The sequence below is a fragment of the Schistocerca piceifrons genome, chromosome 4 (assembly GCF_021461385.2).
Source record: "Schistocerca piceifrons isolate TAMUIC-IGC-003096 chromosome 4, iqSchPice1.1, whole genome shotgun sequence".
Lineage (NCBI taxonomy): Eukaryota > Metazoa > Arthropoda > Insecta > Orthoptera > Acrididae > Schistocerca > Schistocerca piceifrons.
The window spans coordinates 366,835,666-366,845,760 of record NC_060141.1 but is presented as its reverse complement, the minus strand read 5'-3'; the positions used below and the strand labels follow the sequence as shown (position 1 = coordinate 366,845,760).

General features: G+C 44.9%; 1 protein-coding gene across 1 annotated transcript in view; it reads left to right on the top strand.

Annotated features, from left to right (window-relative positions):
* The first annotated feature begins 2,351 nt into the window (after positions 1-2,351).
* Positions 2,352-10,095, top strand: part of LOC124794915 — a 58,994-nt gene continuing 51,250 nt past the window's right edge. Inside the window, exon 1 of the mRNA XM_047258617.1 lies at positions 2,352-2,438. The gene's annotated coding sequence lies outside the window, so the exon portion shown is untranslated. The remainder of the gene's footprint in view (positions 2,439-10,095) is intronic.

The following is a 10,095-nucleotide window of genomic DNA, read 5'->3' as shown; positions in this document are numbered from 1 at the left end:
AATTGGTCGGACCAGTGTCCTACATGCGATCTCCTTTACAGGTGAATCACTCTTTCCAAAAATTCTGATAATAAACCGAAGTCGACCATTTGCCTTCCCTACCACAGTTCTCACATGCTCGTTCCACCTCGAATTGCTTTGCAACGTTACGCTCAGATATTTAAACGACTTGACTGTGTCAAGCAGGACACTAGTAATACTGAATCCTAACATTACATGTTTGATCTTCCTATTCATCCGCATTAACTTACATTGCTCGACTTCAGTTTATTGGGAGAATTCTAGGGAAGTATTAGCTCATATACAGAAAAGCGGAGGACACAGGTGGGACATATTCTTGAGTACCTCTCACGAGGTCTGATGAAAGCAAGACACCGAAGCAATTCATAGGAGTGTTGCTAGACTTGTTACCTGGATCAACACGCTAGTATTTCGGAGATGCTTCGTGAGCTTAAATCGGAGTCGCTGAAGGAAACACGACGTTCTTCGTGCGAAACAGTGCTGAGAAAATTTATATGACTGATTGCAGAACGATTCTGCTGCTGTCAACGAACATTTTGCGTAAGGACCACGAAGACAAGATAAGAGAAATTAGAGCTCGTAAGGAGGCAGACATAGAGTAAGTAGTTTTTTTCTCGCGCCATTTGCGAGTACACTGGCTATTAGTGCCGTATACCGCAAGTCTCTAGAGGAACGGAAGGTTCCAAACTATTGGAAAAGAGCACAGGTAGTTCCAGTTTTCAAGAAGGGTCGTCGAGGAGATGCGCAAAACTATAGGCCTATATCTCCGACATCGATCTGTTGTAGAATTTTAGAACATGTTTTTTGCTCGCGTATCATGCCATTTCTGGAAACCCAGAATCTACTCTGTAGGAATCAACATGGATTCCGGAAACAGCGATCGTGTGAGACCCAACTCGCTTTATTTGTTCACGGGACCCAGAAAATATTAGATACAGGCTCCCAGGTAGATGCCATTTTCCTTGACTTCCGGAAGGCGTTCGATACAGTTCTGCACTGTCGCCTGATAAACAAAGTAAGAGCCTACGGAATATCAGACCAGGTGTGTGGCTGGATTGAAGAGTTTTTAGCAAACAGAACACAGCATGTTGTTCTCAATGGAGAGACGTCTACAGACGTTAAAGTAACCTCTGGCGTGCCACAGGAGAGTGTTATGGGACCATTGCTTTTCACAATACATATAAATGACCCAGCAGATAGTGTAGGAAGTTCCATGCTACTTTTCGCGGATGATGCTGTAGTATACAGAGAAGTTGCAGCAATAGAAAATTGCAGCGAAATGCAGGAAGATCTGCAGCAGATAGGCACTTGGTGCAGGGAGTGGCAACTGACCCTTAACATAGACAAGTGTAATGTATTCCGAGTACATAGAAAGAAGGATCCTTTATTGTATGATTATATGATAGCACAACAAACACTGGTAGCAGTTACTTCTGTGAAATATCTGGGAGTTTTGGTACGGAACGATTTGAAGTGAAATGATCATATAAAATTAATTGTTGGTAAGGCTGGTGCCAGGTTGAGATTCATTTGGAGAGTCCTTAGAAAATGTAGTCCATCAACAAAGGAGGTGGCTTACAAAACACTCGGTCGACCTATACTTGAGTATTGCTCGTGTGGGATCCGTACCAGGTCGGGTTGACGGAGGAGATAGAGAAGATCCAAAGAAGAGCGGCGCGTTTCGTCACAGTGTTATGTGGTAAGCGTGATAGCGTCATGGAGATGTTTAGCAAACTCAAGTGGCAGACTCTGCAAGAGAGGCGCTCTGCGTCGCGGTGTAGCTTGCTGTCCAGGTTTCGAGAGGGTGCGTTTCTGGATGAGGCATCGAATATATTGCTTCCCCCTACTTATACCTCCCGAGGAGATCACGAATGTAAAATTAGAGATATTGGAGCGCGCACGGAGGTTTTCGAACAGTCGTTCTTCCTGCGAACCATAATCGACTGGAACAGGAAAGGGAGGTAATGACAGTGGCACGTAAAGTACCCTCCACCATACACCGTTGGGTGGCTTGCGGAGTATACATGTAGATGTAGAAGGTACGCGCCCTCCGTTATGCGCAGTCTGGCAGCTTGTGGAGTACGTACGTTGATGTGCAACCTGATATTGTGTTGAGCAGCCCTCATTAGTGTCTTATTGCTGCAGCTGAAATGCACTGCAGTGGCGAGAGCTGTTAATGAAGACGAGTGCCCGGCAGCACAGAGGCCTGGTGGACTGGGGACTGGCGCAGTGCTGCTCTCGCCTGCGCGTGGCGGCGCTGCGGCGGTTGGAGTCTTCGTGGGGCGGCGCGCCGCCTACCGCGGGTATATAAGACGCGGCGCGGGCGGCCCGCGGAGTTTCTCCCGACACCGCCGCTCTGCCCCGTCCGTCGCCGCACGGCCCGCAACACCTCGCTACAGTACCGCGCTCTTCTGCAGGTGAGTCCCTCTCTCTGCCACACTCTTCCTCGCGTCAGCCAGAAGGTAAAGCTGGAAGCTAAGGATTCAATGTCCCATAGACACCGATGCCATTCGAGATAGAACACTAGCCTATTTGGACAAACATGGGCGAGGTAATTAGCTGCCATCTGGTCTGGTTATCTCTGCGTGATTGATCAAATGCGTGCTTTGGGGTGTTCGACGACCGACCCAGTGGTCTTCTTCAACTGCTGCGAACTGTATTATGAGACTCGCCGTCCAGACTCCAACCAGTATGATTAGAGTCTAAGAGCAACAGCCCGCTGCACTTCAAGAAAACTGCGTCGTTCGTCGATATATTGTGCATGATGTGAAATCAACAACTTGTCTCTACATACGAAAGCACACCATTAATCCTGCGATATTTACGAAGGGACCACCCGAAAGAGATTTCGTGCAAGTGGTGGTAAACGTGAATAAGGATGACCACTCGAAAATTTCAGTCCCATACCTCCCGAATACAAACCTAATAGCTTAACCGAATGGAGGAGGGAATCGTAGATTCTATGCAATTGCAAACGGCTACGCGGTTTATCCGAGGATTTTCGCGGTGGTCACCAAGTACTTTCATCGTTACAAAAGAAAGAAGGAAGGAATATTAGAGTTTAACGTCCCGTCAGCGATGTCGACGCCAGTAGAAATGGGGGCAAGGATGTTCAGAAGGGCCATCACAGAAAATCTAAACCTGGTTGCCCGATCGAGATTTTAACCGCCGTCCGAATGAGCGTCCAGTGTACTACCACTTCCCTGTTAAGAGACTTCCCCTAGAAACAGGTTTAATCTGAGTAAACAGCCGTGACAGCTTATATTATCATCATCCAGTTTACCATTTTCTTTCGCAACACACGTGGTATTGCATTTGAATGTGTACATCTAGCGAAATCATTTATGAGACGTTACACTTTTCTATGAATTCTACATATTTTTTCCGGCAGCAGGATGGTTTCGTAAGTAAGCTAAGTAACTCCACTAATCGGCATTTTCTTCGTAAGGATGTATCATTTCCGCCGCAGCAATGTTCTTCACATGATAGTATGCAGTGTCCTTTATCCCGCGCGTGGATGTGTAACAGTATAGCGCAGATGATTGTAATGATGGTGGTTTGCGTGCGATTTTCCGTATTCGCATTAATGAAAGGATATTGAGGTTGAACGTCACATAAATTGAGATGTAACTAGAGACGGACTTCGAACTCAAACGGACAGTTTTGTGTGCGCTCATAGAGAGGAAACTCCCGACATTCTTCTGAAGTCATTTGTGGAGTCCACATGAAACCAAACTCCGACTGATTCTTCGTGAGTTTGAAGCCTACTCTTCCTGAATACGGGTACGATGTATAATCTCTCTGCCACATCACTCATTCTGTGCCTGGAATTAAAGTTGTGAAAACGATTATGAGCCCGATGAAAGCACGTAATTCTCTTTCGGAAAAACAAAGCTCGGTTTCATAGCATAACGTCATTACGTACTCACACAACGTACTAATCATCACGAACTGTCTCATCTGCCTTCACGTCGTAATAGACTGCTAACCGGATAGAAATGTATCGGAGGACATTCGTGTACGATTTGATGGGCGCCGTCGACAGTTCTCAGCTTCTAGCAGCTCTCCTGCCGCAGTCGAAAATATCTTCCACGATCTGATTCGAACCAGCATCTTGCGAGTTGAAAGCCACACCGTGACAAAGGTTTTTTAACTCACGCGTCCCTTTACGAGGTGAACTAGTGTTCGAAATTCACCTCCATTACCTTCACTTCAACGCCAGTGTATCTTTTCGTAGCAGTCGCTCTTGTGACCACATTCTGATAGTGAGCCACCGTAACGCACCTGGACGAAAGAATAGCTGTCTGCGCGCACATGTATGTGAATGTAAAATCACTTATTGATGACAGATTTATGCTTGAATTAGACACCATCGTACTAAATAAACTGGCACTCAGCAACATGGTACGCACGTTAAATGCTCCACTACTGTACTAATGCGAACTCGTGTTCCAAATTTCGACTCTTCTTGGCAAATGTAGACTTCGCTTTTAGTATTAACACCACTCTAGGCGACTACTTAATAATTCTGCTCTGGGAGGGTCGTTACTCCCTTGAAATTCCATCGTGCCCCTGCTCAAAATATCACAAAGTATTTTTATAGGTGGTGCGGACAACCAGCATGTTATTTAAAAGGCGGAGTATATACACTCTTTCGTAACAACGTATTTATTCGTCTGTCTAGGACACAGTTTCAGCCCTCAGGTCCGCTGCTTCCACAAGCCTGTAAAAAGAAGTTTGGAGGAAGACCAGAAACACCCTGCACATGAAAGTTACTAAGACTCCATCGTAACTGTCAGTGATAAACTTCTCCAATAGTCATGCCATCACATTACCTGTAGGGAAATGGTAACTACAAACAACAAGAAATGAGGTATTGCAGGAATTAAGGTCAGTGAGAGCGGAGGTTTTGTTTCTTTTCCTCAGACAATCCACGGCGAATACCGCTAAAAACGGACCTTAAAGAGAGAAAGTCAGAGTTTCTCCGCTGTGGCTTAGGAAGATTTTAAACAATATTCGAAGTCAGAATTTTTTCAACACAGAGTTGTTTCTGTTCTAATTCCGTACGTAGACGTTGGCTTTACTTATCAGTTTCTTAAAGTGTTTGATACACAAAATAATTGATTTTCTGTTTGCTGAATATCAGGTGACAGTTTAAAAATTTACTGTTTCCTCAGAATTCGCTTTCTAAGAAAAAGGTTTAGCATTTGAAGAGTATTCAGTTAAGACTTCCGGGATGAGAGGCCGCGATCGATATATGAAACTATTCATTGAGGTTCCATGCCAATCTGCGGGATACATCTTCAGTGACGAACCGGTCACTGTTGCAGCTGCCGAGTCATCTGTGAACAAGTAGCCCTCAGATGGGGAGGAAACGTCAGTGAATAATGAATACTATAATTATCGACCAGACACTCTCAAACTACAAGTTTTAACTGGTCTAAATACCGACAGTAACAACCCACATTTATTTGCAAGAGTTATTTTTTTGTATTTATATATTGTATGTGTGAAGTTATTTTAATGAGATTCGCCACCTAAATGTAAAGCGTGTGTATCGTGCGGATGATTACGGCTAGTGTTTCGTGGTTCATTGCTGATTTTGTGGTGTTGTGTACGCTTGAAATTTCAACAAGAAAGAAGTTGAACCCAGTGATGGAGCGGGTGTGGCCTGTTCTTGTGGGTGGCCTCTGGGTGTGATGGCCCCATACGAATATGCATAAGGAATGTCCAAGAGACTCTGTGATGAGTTTTTGCCACTTAAACCGTCATCGCATACAGTCTAGGGGCCAATAACTATACGTCGGTCTCTCAGTTCCCCGTGTCAAATTTCAGTGACAGTTTTTTCTGCGATCAGCACTAGAATGTATTATGTCCAGTCCGAGCGAGATTGTGACGCTGTACGTGAGCATCAGTGGCTACGGAGGCGGATTGTATTACACATATACTCATCATTCTCAACCTCGAAGAGCCATGCGGCGTCGGAGCCATTGCACAGCTCAAATTTTTTCTGACCAATGCCCAGCGAGTTGAGAATTGAGTGGAGAGGCTCGGAATTGGGAATTATCTGGAAGGGGTTTTCCCATTGCTGGCATTTGCATTACAACAGAGGGATAGCTCTTGAAGGCCTTTACTGCAATCGGGCGATTAGAACTAATTTAAATTCATTTCTGAGGCAATGCATCCCAGCCAAAGAAGAGGCCTCGTCCGTGTTTGTGTAATTGTTTGGGTAACACAGTAAAGTCGACTGCTTATTATGACAAGAACGGGAGTCTCGCATGTCGTTTTACAACACATAATGTCGCTAACTTCAGATATAGGAGCAATCAGACAGCACGTGGAAATTCCAGCAGTTTAAATGCGTAGCACGGGGAGTGAGTGTGCAGTGGAGAGACAGGATTACGACAGGCAATCAGAATTGCCTCCAATGTCAGTCGTGAGCAAGAGTCGATGCCGCGGCTGGAGTCAGGAAAACTTTGCGTTAATTTCTGAGGCCGCTGGTCCGGATATGAGATCCGCTTCATCGCGAATAGCGCTCCGGGTCACGAAAAGTCGTGCGCTTGCAGCAGCCAGCGTAGCGTTGCTTGCGTAAGCGAAACAAGCGTTGCGCGGAGGAGACCTGTGATTTGCTAACGAACCTGAGCTTCTCACAGACAGATGTGCTGTTATTAACGCGTGCATAACGGTACCATCGTAATAGCAGCGCCGAGCGTACAGTCATCACCTGGAGGCCAATCCCCAATCGTAAAGTCAGGAACATAACCTACAGCCACGATATTTGCAATGTGCAATTAGTGAATCCCGAGCACATAAATAAAGAAACGTATGTTCTCTTTTTTCGTGTTATTTGGCTGACTCTAATGCCGATATGAAGGTGTGGGATCATACCGAGTGACCAGAATAGCTTAATCACGACATAAACGTGGGACGCTAAACAAATTATGTATCGAGGCCGTCATTGTCGTAGTGAAGTCTAATCGGCAGCCTTCGTTAGAAACTATGGCTCCAGAGCTCTGATTTGCATCTAGAAGTGATGCCTTTTACTGTTGTTGTGTTCAGATTCCGTTGGTCACCTCCAGTAAGTAAACTAAATATCATGGAAGTTAACCTTTATTTCGAATTCCAGTGCTGCAAAACATGCCGAATTTCACTTTAAAATAATGAAAGTGAATTATGTGAAGTGATGAATCAAACTACATGGTGTAGCTGTAAAGTCGTCATGTGTCGACACGAATAATGCCAAACATGGTGGAGAACATAAACTTTGGTGGAGGAGATATTATCTTGAGGGCATGTTTTTCTCGACGTATTTTGATCTCTTGATAGGAACGTTGAAGCCAATAAGGTAATAATGAGCACTTCTTCAACATTCAAGCTGTGTCTACTAGTTGGATCTGTCAACATGATCATTTTGGTGTTAATAAAGCAAAAGCTATAGCCGAGCGATGAGCTAAAACAGGAGTGCCACATAGCTGAAACGAAGCCCAGATCTCAACGCAGTCCAGCCTAGTCCATCATGTTCAGTTATACTATCGACCATACCATGCCACACCGTAACGGATAAGTGTTTGTCATGTTCCAAATGTAACGATCGACATATGTGAAGAAATCTACAGCAATTCTTTGAAAAATCTTCCCATAACTGCAGAAGTCGAACTAATTGCGAAATACTGATTAATTGCTCGAGATAAGCAATTTCCTGCAAGGAGCCCACTCACAGGAGCATTGTAGAGTTTCTGGTCGGCGTCGCTTTTTGAATGACTGGAAAAATCGATTAAGATATCCCACGAGGAAAAGTTCTGCAACAGTGACATTACACCAACTTTGAGTTCAGGAAGCTACTATTCGTCTTTGTTGGCCAACCTGTAGAAGAGAACGGCGCTCTTCGCCAGACATCATTCGAATGAACGGTTTTTTTTTTTTTCATGCGCCTCAAAGCATTCCCTTTTTTGGCTACACAGCGTAGTAATATTTTTGTATTTTTGCATCTGTCGCTGTTTTGTAGCAATATATTTTTTATATCTCTACTAGTTGAGAGATTCCGATCCAGTACTCCATGCAAAAGGATTACTGATGCTCTCATATCAGGAAAAACCTGATGCAGTTAGTCTACGGGTAGCAAACCCAGGTGACTGCTGAAAGAGAAAGCCGTCAATTATAGCGCGATTGGTGGAAAGGAACAGGTTTTCTAGTACTCTGAAACTGGTTTCATCTCTAGCTAGCATTTCAAGCACTCGTATTTCCCCATAAATACATTATGTATGGCTGGAAACCGTTGCTGTTCCTCCCGCTCACTCTCATAACTGCAGTGATCTGTTGAGTTGTGAACACAGTCAGCAGCAATGAGCTCTAGACACGATAACAGGCTCGTCGAAAGAATATCCCTGACAAGTGCAGTGGGCTTGGCGTTGCTGCTTCGTGCGTCTACCTCCACCAATTGCGTAACGCGATTTTGTACGTGTCTCTATGCCAACGGCTCACTGTTACTGCAGCTCTGTAGACGACAATCGTTTTCGCTGCAGTTGTTTGTGCTTCCCAGTTGGCAGTTGGCAGCTGTCAGAGATTTTCTTTCGCTGACTCCACCACAGTTCGGTGTAGAAAATGATTCTGGATACCAGCTCATATGGAACAAATGAGGAACGCTTTGCCACGGAGGAAGCACACCGGAACGGAAGAACCTTCAACATCGCAGCGCGTCAGCAATCGTTGGTTAATATATTAAAAAACTACAAACCCGCCTCGATTGCAAAAAAGCACCTAGTGTTAACCTAGGTTCCGGCGTAGATAACTACACCTTCTTCAGAACAATAAAACCCATAAGTGCCCTAGCTATAGTGTTCTTTTAATCATTGACAAAGGTCTTCTTAGGCACTTGTGGGTTTTATTGTTCTGAAGAAGGTGTAGTTATCTACACCGAAACCTAGGTTAACACTAGGTGCTTTTTTGCAATCGAGGCGGGTTTCTAGTTTTTTAATACACCGGAACGGGGCACTTGTGATGACCATTGACCGATAGTCTGGATGGACATCATGCTAAGTGCAAGGACATAACCGCACAGAGAGCTGTATCATACTGGAAAGGCATTGTGCAAAGACGGAGATGCAAAAAGACTGGAGAGACAGTTCATCGTGTGAACAGAGTTACCTATGTATCCCTCGGATATGAATCCTATAGCTTTGGATTACCGTCGGAGAAATGTTGGCCCGTTAGGATCGTGATGTCGCGTAGAGACAGGACAGGTGCGACACACGTACAGAATATTTGTACTGTCCCGTGCAAAGTGATATAGATAGTCACAGACCATGTTTTGCTTTCCTCGGTGTATACATACTTCACTGATCAGCTGCCAAGCATGATGCAATGACATTGTAATCAGTGTACGATACTTCTCCGAGTCCAACTGTTTCTGTTGTGTGCTCACCCGTGGTACGGTATTTCTGGTATATCATTATGTGATTAAAGGTATCTCAACATTCCTAAGTAGTATGGAATTGGCCATCAGATGTAACGAGAGACGGACACCCCAGTATAAAACAAATGTTCAAATGTGTGTGAAATTTTATGGGACTTCACTGCTAAGGTCACCAGTCCCTAATCTTACGCACCTAAGTTACCCTAAGGACAAACACATACACACACCCATGCCCGAGGGAGGACTCGAACCTCCGTCGGGACCAGCCGCACAGTCCATGACTGCAGCGCCTTTAGACCGCTCGGCTAATCCCGCAGGGTGGACGCCCCAGTATAAAAAGAGACTGAGGCATACTGTTGCCCTGTCCATAGAGAAGCAGTAAAGCAGTAAGAGCAGGGTGGGTCGGTCGCGAGAACGCAGTCCCTTCTAACATGGACTAGTCATTGGATGTCATCTGAGCAACAAATCCATGAGGGATACTTTAATCATGCTAAAGGTGCCCAAATTGATTGTTGGTGATGTGACTGCAAAGTGAAAACGAGAGGCAACAACCACAGCTAAATCAAGAAAAGTCGGACTTCTTTTTCTGGCGGATAGCGACCGTAGAGCGTTGCCGAGGGTGGTTGTGAAATATCGCATGGATTCGCCGAAAGGAATCACTT